A 12048-nucleotide genomic window follows, 5' to 3' on the forward strand; every position below is an offset into this window, starting at 1 on the left:
TTAAAGGTTCACTGTGTTGAATTACGTGGTGAAGTTGCATGTTGCAGCTGAATACCCTTCATCTCACCCACCCCTTCCAAACATGAAAGAGAACCTGTGGTAGACTTCAGTTGTCATAAAAACTCAAAAGGTGTTTAGTTTGTCCAGTCTGGGCTACTGTAAAAAACATGGCGGCCTCCGTAGAGGGGTCCCGCTCCCGATGTAAATATAAAGAGCTCATTCTCAGCTAAAGAAAACAATAATTCGTACACTTTAGATGAAACACATAGTAGAAACATCATTAGGATTATTATAAATTTAATTTCTGCCAAAAGATCCCTTTCACCTCAATCTTACACACTAGACCTTTAAATGCTTATGACTGTGATGGGCTTCCAGTTTGTGTGTACTGCCTCCAAGTGGTGAAATCGATAAATGCAGGTTTAATTGAAAGAGTATTCCTGGTCTTTTCCAGCAACTTTCCTGTAAATCAACACATATTGAACAGGGCGTTATGGGGAATCATGGGAACCATATAATGAATGAATCGTTTCATATTATTATCACGATTGTCATGATTGAAATCATTGAGTTAAATGCCGCACAAATAATGTACGAAGCATATCGTGAAATTACACCGTATTTAGAATTTCTTTGAATCTTGAGAGAACTCATGAACTCATGGGAATAGGTAGATTTGAGAAAACAATAAAAGGGAATGTCAAATATAAAATACAACATGTGAATCTGTTAAAGGGATACATGTATGGAATGGATGTGTGAAGCCCACAAATGCTTTTATTGAAATCTTTAAAAAAGCTATCTGACGTCAGCACTGTGAAGATCCTCATTTAGAAGCAAAAACCCTGTGTCTGCAAAGACATTCATGTTTTTATATTACATGACGGTTTCCAGCAGATCCGGTGCGCGTTCACGGGCTCATGCGTCGCAGCTCCTCGTCATGACAACGAGCTGTGTGACTGAAATATTGCAAGTTGTGTCCTGCGAGAGAGAGAGAGAGAGAGGGGGGGTGAGAGAGCGAGAGAGAGAGAGAGAGAGGGAGAGAGAGACTGTTGAAGCACAGGCGGCGGGATCTTCCTCCTCCTCCTCCTCTTCTTCTCCTTCTCCTCCAGCGCATGTATCAGGCTTCAAAATAATACCCCTGCACCTCACTGACATGTTTGTCCCGCTTTTCTTAAACCATGCAGGCTAAACGGAAGATGTTTGACAGAGCGAGCCTCTGTTCTCCGCGCACAGCATCAGACACCCAGTGAGACCTTTCAGAGAGAGGCACCACGCAAGCGCGTAAAGGAGACAGATTTGGACACCTGATTTCGGTGGGTGTCTTTCCAGCGCAAATTTCACGCTTTAACTCCAACTGTCCGCTGTTGTTGTTGAACGTGTGTGTGTGTGTTGTGTTGTGTTTTTGTGTTGAAGGCCTCTGGCGGTGCAGATATATACGGTGGATTATTATCAGCATGGACAAATGGGGGAGAGAGGACCGATCGCTGCGTTGACTCGCGGAGCAGCGCGCACAGTCTTGACGCTATAGCGTTACGCATTTGTTTCACTGAGAGTCGTTCTTTTTTTCTTTCTTTCCTCCTTCTCCCGCCGCTGCGGCTCAACACCAGAATACAAAAAAAAAAAGTCACACATCTGTGGATAAGGAGGAGAGCGGGGTGTTGTCGGAGAGGGATGAGAGGAGGAGGGGGCCACTATGAGGTGTGCTTTTTTTGGGAAAAGCCGGAGAGAGAAGACGGACGCCGAGAAGCTGTGCTGATGTGCGAGACCCCGCGACGCGCTGCCCTCCCGAGAAACAACTGCGATCGGGGAAGAAATGGCCTAGTTAGACGCTCCTCTTCATCATCATCATCGACACACCGACCGAGGACGGAGCTGAAGAATCGCATGGACGGGCCATCATCACCATCATCATCCTCGTCATCACCATAATTCCGGTGCTTTGCATCGAGACCCTTAAGGTAAGCCATATGTTCCGCAGACGTGAGCAGAGATTTTTTTTTTTTCTTCTTTTTTCTCCCTTCTCCCGTCTATCACGGGTGTCATGTGTGCGCAATGGTGACTTCGCACATTGCGCACGTTATCCATCTTGACGCACTGTCAGAATTGGGGGGGGGGGGGGGGGGGGGGGGGGGGGATTTTTTTTTTTTTGGAGTGTCAATTCTCCAAAAAAGCACTTTGTTGCCATAGCACGTATTTATTCTTCCTTGCAGCGGGAGCCTTCCATTGGCCTTGCCTGTTGATAAGCTGTCACATCCTAACACGATCGCTCGACTCTGTGCGCTCGGCATCAGTATTCTGTCATTCGAGCCATGCTGCCGACGAGATGACATTCGTGTGATTTAATTGGAATCAGCGGGACTGGCTGCTCTTCTCGTTTTTTTTGGGGGGGGGGGGCTCCAGTTTTTTCTGTCTCACTGCTGCTGGTGCTGGTGGAGGTGTAGATTGTTTGAATAAAGCCTTTATTAAATGCGTTAATGGCTGCTTAATTAGACACACGCTGCTGTGCTGTAATGTAACTAATCTCAAGCGGTGTGTGTGTGTGTGTGTGTGTGTGTGTGTGTGTGTGTGTGTGTGTGTGTGTGTGTGTGTGTGTGTGTGTGTGTGTGTGTGTGTGTGTGTGTGTGTGTGTGTGTGTGTGTGTGTCAGGGCTCAAACTCAGAAGATGTCCTCTCTCATGAACAAACCCACAACAGCTGAGTAACACACACAGTATGCACACACACGCACACGCACACATGCACAAGCACGCACAACGTCGGTGCCCTAGAAGATGCAGATAGGATTGTGAATTAAATGCACACACTGATGATCTAGGGGAGGCTCCATTAATATTCAGCGGTGGTTGGGCAGTGCTCAGTTAATGGCAGACAACAGGACCTCTGTTCTGACAGGTCAGGGATGAGAAATGGTATATTTTCATTTTTAGGGAATAGATGTGTGTGTTTTTTATCCACGCGGATATATATATATATATGGTGCCTGTAGCCACAGAGGAGTGACATTTAAAATCCATCAGAAAACCAATAAAGTGTTTTTTGTAGACTTTGTTTGCAGAATTTGTGGAAGAAGAAGTATGACTCTTGTCCGTGTACTGTTGGAATTGCTTTGATTGCCTTCAAAGGCCGGCCTCACGTCAGCTTGGTTACTGGCATTTGGACAGTTACACAAACCGAACAGAATATGGCTGAAGACATGGAGGATTTCTATGGACTTCCAAACGTCTTTTAAACCAAATTTTGTCTTTGCATCCAAGAGAAAAGACACGGCGCATATTGAAAAGCAAAGAATGGAGACCCAGTACTAAAAATGTGCAAAAATATAAAGAGAATCTCAAAATAAAATGTTTCCTGGGAGCGTTTAAAAATTTAAAAAACCCTTATTCCCTCTGTGATAATTTTGAATATTCTATTTCTGGAATTTGTTTGACCATGCTCCATTTTGTGTCTCTGTTGCATTTCTTGCATTCAACAGTGAGTGGGCCTGGAGGCTTTGGTGGCAAATTGAATATACAGATGGTCTTTCGGGACACCGAATATATCATAAAACACTTTATATAATCAACCAAACCTGTTGATACATGGGTTTTGCCTGTTAAAACTGTTTTTCTAACTATATAGGGAAATACGCTGCGATTGCTACCATTCGCAGATTTCTGCATCCAAAACCCGTCAGTAAAGGGTCGATAAAGTTAATTCCACTGCGACCACATTTTGTCCAGAGCAAAAATAGAAAAGATAAATGTTGTGTAAGAAAAAAATAGAAAGAGCGGCTGCTTAATGGATTGGATGACGACGCGAAGTGTAGACCCAGAGTCCAGAACAAAAAAGAAGTGGAGTCTTAATGTTTAATGAAGTATGTTTGGGTAATATGTGAGCGAGGAAGGTGAAGTGGCCAAGAGTGTTGGCTGAGATATTCTCTCACACATGGACGTTGAGCTTTCTTAAAGGGGAACAGGCCTGATGTCCAGCTGTTGTGTCATCCATACAGCTGTTTTTTGAGAGAGAGCAACTTTGTCACATATCAGTGCTTATATCCATCACCAAGGCCCAGCGTTCAAAAGTGGAGCCCAACCGATATGGATTTTTGAAGGCTGAGGCACATACTGATGTGAGGAAGTAAAACTCTCTGATACTGATATCTCAGCCGATATGTATACGTTTAAAAATTGACAATAATTGATAATAAGATGTCATTATCAAACCATTATGACAAAGAAATGTAACTAAGGCTTGATATTTTAAAGTTTAATAATTGTACTTTGCCATCGTAGGGTCACAGATAAGTTTTATGGATGGTTACGTTTTGGGTTAAAGATATTTGGGAATAGACTGTTAGGCCAGAAAAACAAATAATATACCTGAATTCCTCATTTAGACTTTGATTTGCGACATGTCTTCCTGCTGCTAACAAGGGCTCAAAATAACAGGTGATTATATATATATATATCACAGTTTCCCTTTGCTCTTTGATGTTGCACTGCTGCTTAGATGAATCAACATTTCCAAATGTTAAAAATTTTTTTTGCTGTTGCACAGAATCAATGTGTTTAGCTCCCTGAACTGCAGCTCGTTGCACGCTCTATGAGCATAGGCTGAATGCTACAGCCATATATGTGCTGCAAGAAATTTAGATGGTAACTTATGGTTAACAGAGGTGTCATTTGTTCCTTAATTTAGTTCTATGTCCATCAGAGACGAGACATTATCAGGAATTTAAAGTGTCTCTGTTTTTATTTGGGTTCGGATGGTATTCATGTGTTTTATTGGGTTTAAGAAATCAAAATTGCGGAGAAAGTTGCATAAGAAACTTAAAATATGCAGTGATTTGTTAAAGCTAGCTGCAATTACTTTATTTTACTCCTGCTGTGCCTGCTACATGTTTTACATCAGCTTGTGTTTTATTTCAATTTCCATAATTTATACTTAATTACAATTTGCTGTTTGGTCACTTTATTTTTTTTTTCGTTAAAACAAACTCCTCATTCCAAAAACATTACATTCTGTATCGAGCAGTAATATAAAAAATTCATAAACAGGTGGCTGTCTAACAAAGACGCATTCACCGATTGGAAGTGCAATTGCGTGATACTTGTACATTCTCATATCAGTTGCATTCAAAGTACCTTCGCTTTGAGGAAGTTAATGTACAAACAGCAGATCCAGGCTGTGCCTCACTGGAGGCTGGAGAGATTTTCTGTTCCTGGCCAAACTTAATCTTTGCAGGTATCGCTGGTGAAGACTTGTTTTTAAGGAATGTCGATCTTTACAGTGAACACCTTAGAGTTCATCACAGTTAGAAATGTTCCGACTGAAGTCATTCAATATAATACAGACAAAATCTCAGTGTCCACTCCATGACCGAAGCGTTGGACTCCATAGAATTTAAAGAGCTCCAAATAGATTTATAAAGTATGGTATTGCACTATGTGGCACTCAGAGCAGAGGTATCTGATCCTCGTTCTATTTAAAAAAAAAACAAAAAAAAACAAGGCTGCCTCTGGGGTTTCCCTGTCAATCCTGTTTTTTATTTTTTTTATGTCACAACACTGAATTGTGGGTCAGTCCCGAGGGGAGTCTGCAGATTGTGCACTTACAGAAAGTGTGTATCACGGGTCCAGAAGGTCCACAAAAGAGCCCTTGTGCACTTACCAATTTTGCAGTTTGAGACTTGGACTTGGGAGTCTTTTGAGATGTATCAGGAACAATTCTGGGATCTGGGATTTCTGTTGGACATAGAGGTTTGATATTAGGACGGATGTAACCTGTCGTGTCACTGCTGCAAGGCACCTATTACCATGGGAAGCTGCACATTTATGGAACGAAAAATCACTTGTTGCTTTAGATTTTCCCATTCAACCATGTTTTGTTTTAAGAATTAGTGTCTGTTCTAACCTGTGTGTCTGGAACGGCTGTTTGATTGGTCCGTGGTGATGCTGGATGCAGCGTTCTTTCTGAAACAGTTGAAGTGACCTGCAGTAGTTGAGCCTTGGCAGGTAAAGAGATGCTGCAGGACTGAGTCCACAGAACCATGAAGCTGCACCACTGCTGCTGCACAAAGAGCTGCTCACCTCTTTTATTCAAAGTTCGGTGAAGCTCGACTCAGTACACAGAACCTGAACTGGAGAATTAGTTGTCATTGTGACTGTTGTAAATGCGCTCGTTGCTGTGAACGTGTTCATTGTGATAGACAATGTCACTTCATTGAGGATTTCCATCCACTGCAGTGACAGAGCATTGGTCGCCTGTTTACTCAAAGATATCTAGAGATATGCAAGGCACATACGGAACGGCTGAAACATTAGATTATCATTTGCCCAAAACAGGATCAAAATCCATCCCATATTTCTGGTCCTCACATGAGCTTTCTCAGCAAGCTATGGCATCTTCACGTGAAACACTGGCTGCATGCCGGATTAGTGGTGAAGCCGCTATAATGGAAGAGGTGGAGGAGATGTTGATTTCTGTGTGAAGATGTCAAGTCAGAGAAAAGGGAGGTTAAAATGACCCAGCTCTTAGTCACGTCACAACCAAGGAGGAGAAAAGCAGGAGAATAGCTCGACCTGACCTATTATCCGCGAGCAAAGTAAAGCTGGAGAAACGCCTGTGCAAATGCCATGGTAACCATCTTGTGTAACCTCCTTTGAACAATATCACATAACAGTCATCCAGGAGATAAGCCGGGGTGAGTGCCGTCCCCGTCTCGTTCAGTCTGGGGAGGAATATCACACCAAACCCCATTCAAATATCTGGAAATATAATGTTTCTTTTATTAGCAGCTGAGGTGTGAGCCCATTAAAACAGCCCACGTGACCTTTTCGTGAATTGCAAAGTTCAATTCACCAGATATGATCCATTCAGCAGCCGTAACAGTCCATTCTCCGATATTTGTTTGGGCTGTCAAACATGGCATCTCGGAGAAAAAAAAATAGAATTGTTTCCTTCGAGCGGTGTTAGTGTATCATTGACGAGGATGATCATAATTCACCTTGCTCCTGACACGGTGCAGGCATTAGGCAGCTGGCGCTCTTTATAAAGGTGCGGGCAGCGTTGACATGAGTTACGCACGGGCAGTCGTGGCCTACTTGATATACTGTTCTGGAATGGCAGCCCCATTTGCTATGAGTTAAACGCCTTAGTTTCTGCATCTTCAGATGGGAATATGATAGCCAGTTAATGCTGCAGTATGAAGTTGGCTAATGCACGTTTCATTGCCTTGAGATAAAGTGAGGAACTTCGATGCCAGAGCAAATTTTGAGATATGGTGCTCTCGGAAATGTTAATACCCACGTCCCCACCCACCCCCTCCACCCACTCTGTCCCTCCAGTGCAGAAGTAAACTGTCGCTTTAAGTGGAAAGAACATTGGAGTATGTGCTCGGCAGTGCACTCAATGCTTTGTGGAAACCCAGTGTAGCTACCAAAGACAAATTTAGCGGCCAAAAGACATTTTAAGACAAAGCTGTGAAGAGTGTTTTTTCACTCAATATGGTGGACGTTTAGTCTTTAATGAACATTGAATAAAAATCTGTGTAAAGGTGCAAAGACATGCCACTGAGGATTATATAAACTTACCTTTTACTGACAGTACAGCAACACCCTTTTAACCCGTTGACACTTAAGGGGCCAAATAAAAAAGTACTCTAAAACCTAAGCATTGTTTGAAAACAACCAAATAAAACCTGTGGGTTTCCTGAAAAAGGAATCTGATTAAATTTGTATTGCTTATTGCCTTTTCCCTAAAGAATATTTAAAAATAGTAAATATATCTGGGAAAACTATATTTTCCATCTCGATATTCCCATGATATTCGCTTCGCATTCGAGTATCGGTGACCGTGCTCAGAATATATAATCGTAAAATTTTATATACACGCATACCAGTATGTTGCATCAGGTCTAAATGGGTTAAAGCCACCTCAGAATCTCTGTCAGCTCCTGGATGAACACATTGAGATAGGTACACTTTATTGTCTGTCCCAAGTGACAGAAAGAGGTTGAGGTATGGATTTGCTATAAACGTGGTAAACTGAGCGGTTTAAAAAAAAAAAAGATACAGAACATTGTTGTGAGGACCTGTGTTTCTTGCGGCGCCACATATCAAAGCGGACTGTACTTGACCTTTAATTAAACATTCAAGCGACTGCCCTGTGTGAGCCCCGTGCAAAAACCAGGCATCCCACAAGGCTTCTGTAATTAGTTTTTTTTTCTTCCAAATGAAATTGCGAGATAATTTTAACAATGCTGTCTCCTGTTTGATGCATTACTGCAGTCAGTGGGTTAAATGACACGTGCCGGCTTTAGTCTGCGATTTCTGTTGATCTCGACAAAGTCATGGAAACACACTCTGCTGATGTGCCGCTCGTATGCTTGAACATTTGGCCATTTTTTGTTTTCTAAACTCCTTCCAGTCAGAGGTTCAGTGGATCGTATCAATCCTAAACCATGGTGCTGTGCTGTTGATGCTCCGGTGATTCAGGGCCCAGGGTTAGTCATCTCAGTGGACCCTTATTGTCTGCCCTTGTTAATTCAAAAATACCCATGTTTGTTCCAACAAAAGACCCCTCCGCTGAGTTCAGACCAAATTAGTAACAAAAAGGCCTGTACTGATGATTACTATGTTCTCAAAAGGTCGAGAACTCAGTTTCAAGGCAGAAAACCTTAATGTTTGTCAGCAGAGCAAAAAGATTGGTCTGTAGTTTTCACAATCAGTAGGCTGCGGGAGAAAGGGGAGGTAAATAAAAGTTAGCTCCAGCAGCTTGAATACAAATTAACATTGATTTACCTTTTACAATAACATGAGGGAGAAAACATCATCCCATATCATCTAAAAATAAAGAAATGTTCCTCTTGCACGTTCATTGCAGCGAATGTACAACATTTCCTGTGACCTGTTTAAAAAAATCCATTTCCTTTTGCATAACAAAATCATAATCACCTCCACCAAGGAGTTTATCTTTTCACCTGTGTCTGTTGATGTGTCTGCAGCATCAAACAAAAAGTACTGAACCGATTTGCATTTAACGTGTTGGAGGGATGAGGCAGGAGTGAGGGATGAGCTCATTACGTTATGGGGCAGATCCAAATTATTTATTATACATTTGTATGTTTTTGCTCTGAAGTCTGGTTTATGTTGTTTAGCCTTGATGAAGATCTCTGGGCTCAATGAGCGCCCTTCAAGTGAAGTATGTGTTAAAGAGCATTATATTCGGGGGGGCAGCATGATTCTGTGCTGTGATACGGTAAAGGGCTGAATAAAAAACAGAATTTGAGGAATGAATAAAAAAAATTTTGGGAAAAAAGGGCAAAACATTTATAGCTCATGTAAAATTGTTTAAACAGATGAATTGTTGCAGTGTAATGTGGCTCAGCTTATACCCAGAAACATGCAATTCCACATCATTTAAATTACAGTGATTATTTGATAATGTTTTATAAGCAGTGGGGCTGTTTTAGTGCTAAGGTAGATGTGGCAACTGGGTGGGTGCATCAGGTTGAGGGGGTTACATTGACATCACAGATATCCATAAAATACAGGCTCATCGAGTCCTCTTTGGAAATAATGCCATGTTGTTGTCATATCTTTGTAACTGACATTAGCTCGGTCGCTAATGGCATGGAAAGCTAATGGATGTTTTTGTATAACAACCCCTGTCTTAATCAGGGTTTCCACGGGGGTCTTAAAAAGTCTAAAAATGAAAAATATCAACTCTAGCCCTAAAAAAGTTTTAAATACATGAAAACATTACAGATTTGGTCTTAAATATATTTTGGTAGAACTTTCTGTCAATTTCCATTTTTTGCTACTTCCAATTAAGATGCATGTGTAGTTTGTAATATCTCAGTGTGTATTGTCCCTTCTCAAGGATACAGATATTTACACAGTAATTGAACTGCAAACAAGACCAAAGTGGAGCTGATAATTGCCTACTAACACCCTGGTTAGAATTTATCGCAGTACTCGGCTTGGCTGTGGGTAAGGAGACAGAAACCTACTGTCTCTGGGTGGATTGTGCAAGATAATGTGGTGACTAGAGAGTTGTTCTCTTCTTGGCTACTTCACCTTATCTTCAAATATAGGGAAGTATAAGTAATTCTGGGACTCCTCCCATGTTCCTTCATATCTGTTGTACTTGACATACAGTAGGTCTTACATTTTATTTGTTGTAGTCTTTAAAATTCTCAAATTTGAATTATTGAAACCTGCAGGAACCCTGTGTACCTTTCTGCATATAATTTATACTCCAAAAGAGCAGGTTACCTTAAAGTGTATTTTTCCGGCAAAGATTGTACTTTCCATTTTGGGCTCTTTGATTCGAAGTTTGCTCAAAGATTGTCACTGACACAGTGACTCGCTATTGGTCAGTGGCACAAATTTGCACGTCAAAGTTTACCAAAGTTTAATTTGATACCAGAAATAATTTGCCAGCACATTTTAACCATTAGAATCGAGTTCTTTGTTGCATAATTTCTGTCACCAGGCTGAATGTCATTTCTCATGAATAATGGCTGTTTGTTACTTGAATATAACAAGAGGTCTTAATTTGATTTATGTTATGCCTGCTTTTCATATGTAAACTGCAATATTTCAATACCTAGCATAAAGGCAACTATATAGAACCCTACGTTTGTACTTTACAGTATATCCAACGACAAAACACTTGAGCTTGGTGAAGATCAAGAGACTACACCGTGGTCACCACACTATACAGTGTTCTTGCAAAATGTCAGGTTGTAGAAACACACTTATATTTGAGCATTCAGAACAATTTAATGTAAATTGATTTCCAGATGCTGTGGGAGGAAAATTGTCTTTCATTCAAAGGACAAATCCAAGCATGGCTGCTTCTGTGTGGTGGCAGAGGCAGTGACATGAATAATCACAGGAGTGAGAGAGTGTGAGCTTGTCAGATTATCAAGACCACCTAATTACCTTGTTTCAATCTGATAGGTGATTGTAAGAGTCGTCTGATAGTGATCAGCTGATGGCACACAGGATTCCAGGTCTCTCCCTAAACCAATACGACAATACTGACAATTGTTTAGCCATTGTTGCACTAGTACTGTACTACTTTGGGTTATCTTGAGTAATCAGGTTTAATGAGGCTGCATTGTGTCTAAATGTACTTTTTCTGTATCAGCTTATAAAGGCAATGAAAACAGGAAACTGAACGTCCTTTCTAAACCTGCCCGTTTGAATGGGCTGTTTGCTTGTCCTGTATTGATGCTCTGAAGCTACTACAGAATTATTCCTTGTCATTAGTGTGTCCTCCTCAAACAGTTCTACATAATACGGTCACTTTTTTATTGTTTGTGTACTGGACGTTGTGTGCAGAGCTTTTTCATCCTACCTGCTTTATCTGCAATTAAGATGTTGTCGTCAATGTTTTTCATAAAACGAAACAGAATTTGCTTTACTACTGTTCACATGTGTGGTTTATATAAAAGTTACATCACATGCAGCGGGTCTCCGTGCTCTATTTATGCTAACTTACACATCATCAGTGGGGCCAGCCCATCTGTCAAGGTACGCTTTCCACCGAGCGTGACAGTCTTCTTTAGGCAACGTTTAAATTTCAGCAGCAGGTTTTTTTTTTTTTCTCTTTGTTTGCGGCAGCTTGATTAGCATGAGGAAAGTGAACTTGTACGTATTTACTCAGATGAATGATGAGCTCCAGTCAAAACTCTCCCCAGTGTGAGACAATAAAGGAGGCTTATGTTTCAGATTGTGTGGCTGAACTCTCGGGCTGCTTTCCCATCATCTCCGCAAACAAGCATTGTATAGGACCAGCTGCATGACATGATTGTATTACACATTGTTATGACTGTCTGTGGTCAAAGATAAATCACCTATTATCCACCAAACATATGGATTTGACTTTTAAAGGTTTCACTTTTTAATTGCCTCCGCCAAAGAGGTTTTTTCGCTCCTGTCCATTTATTTGTTGGTTTGTCTGTAAGCACGTTTATGCAAAAACTACAGGACGCATTGTCATGAAATTTGGTGGACGGATGCGTTATGGGTCAGGGAAGAAGCCATTACATTTTGGT

The 12048-nt window shown here is 41.3% G+C and overlaps 1 protein-coding gene across 3 annotated transcripts in view; it reads left to right on the forward strand.

The window, feature by feature from the left end:
• Positions 1-1047: 1047 nt before the first annotated feature.
• Positions 1048-12048, forward strand: part of nlgn2b (neuroligin 2b) — a 62133-nt gene continuing 51132 nt past the window's right edge. For 2 of the 3 annotated variants that reach the window (XM_034606701.1, XM_034606703.1), the window contains exon 1: positions 1048-1961. The gene's annotated coding sequence lies outside the window, so the exon portion shown is untranslated. The remainder of the gene's footprint in view (positions 1962-12048) is intronic. The other variant, XM_034606702.1, reaches the window with a different exon arrangement.

The sequence above is a fragment of the Hippoglossus hippoglossus genome, chromosome 14 (assembly GCF_009819705.1).
Source record: "Hippoglossus hippoglossus isolate fHipHip1 chromosome 14, fHipHip1.pri, whole genome shotgun sequence".
Classification (NCBI taxonomy): domain Eukaryota; kingdom Metazoa; phylum Chordata; class Actinopteri; order Pleuronectiformes; family Pleuronectidae; genus Hippoglossus; species Hippoglossus hippoglossus.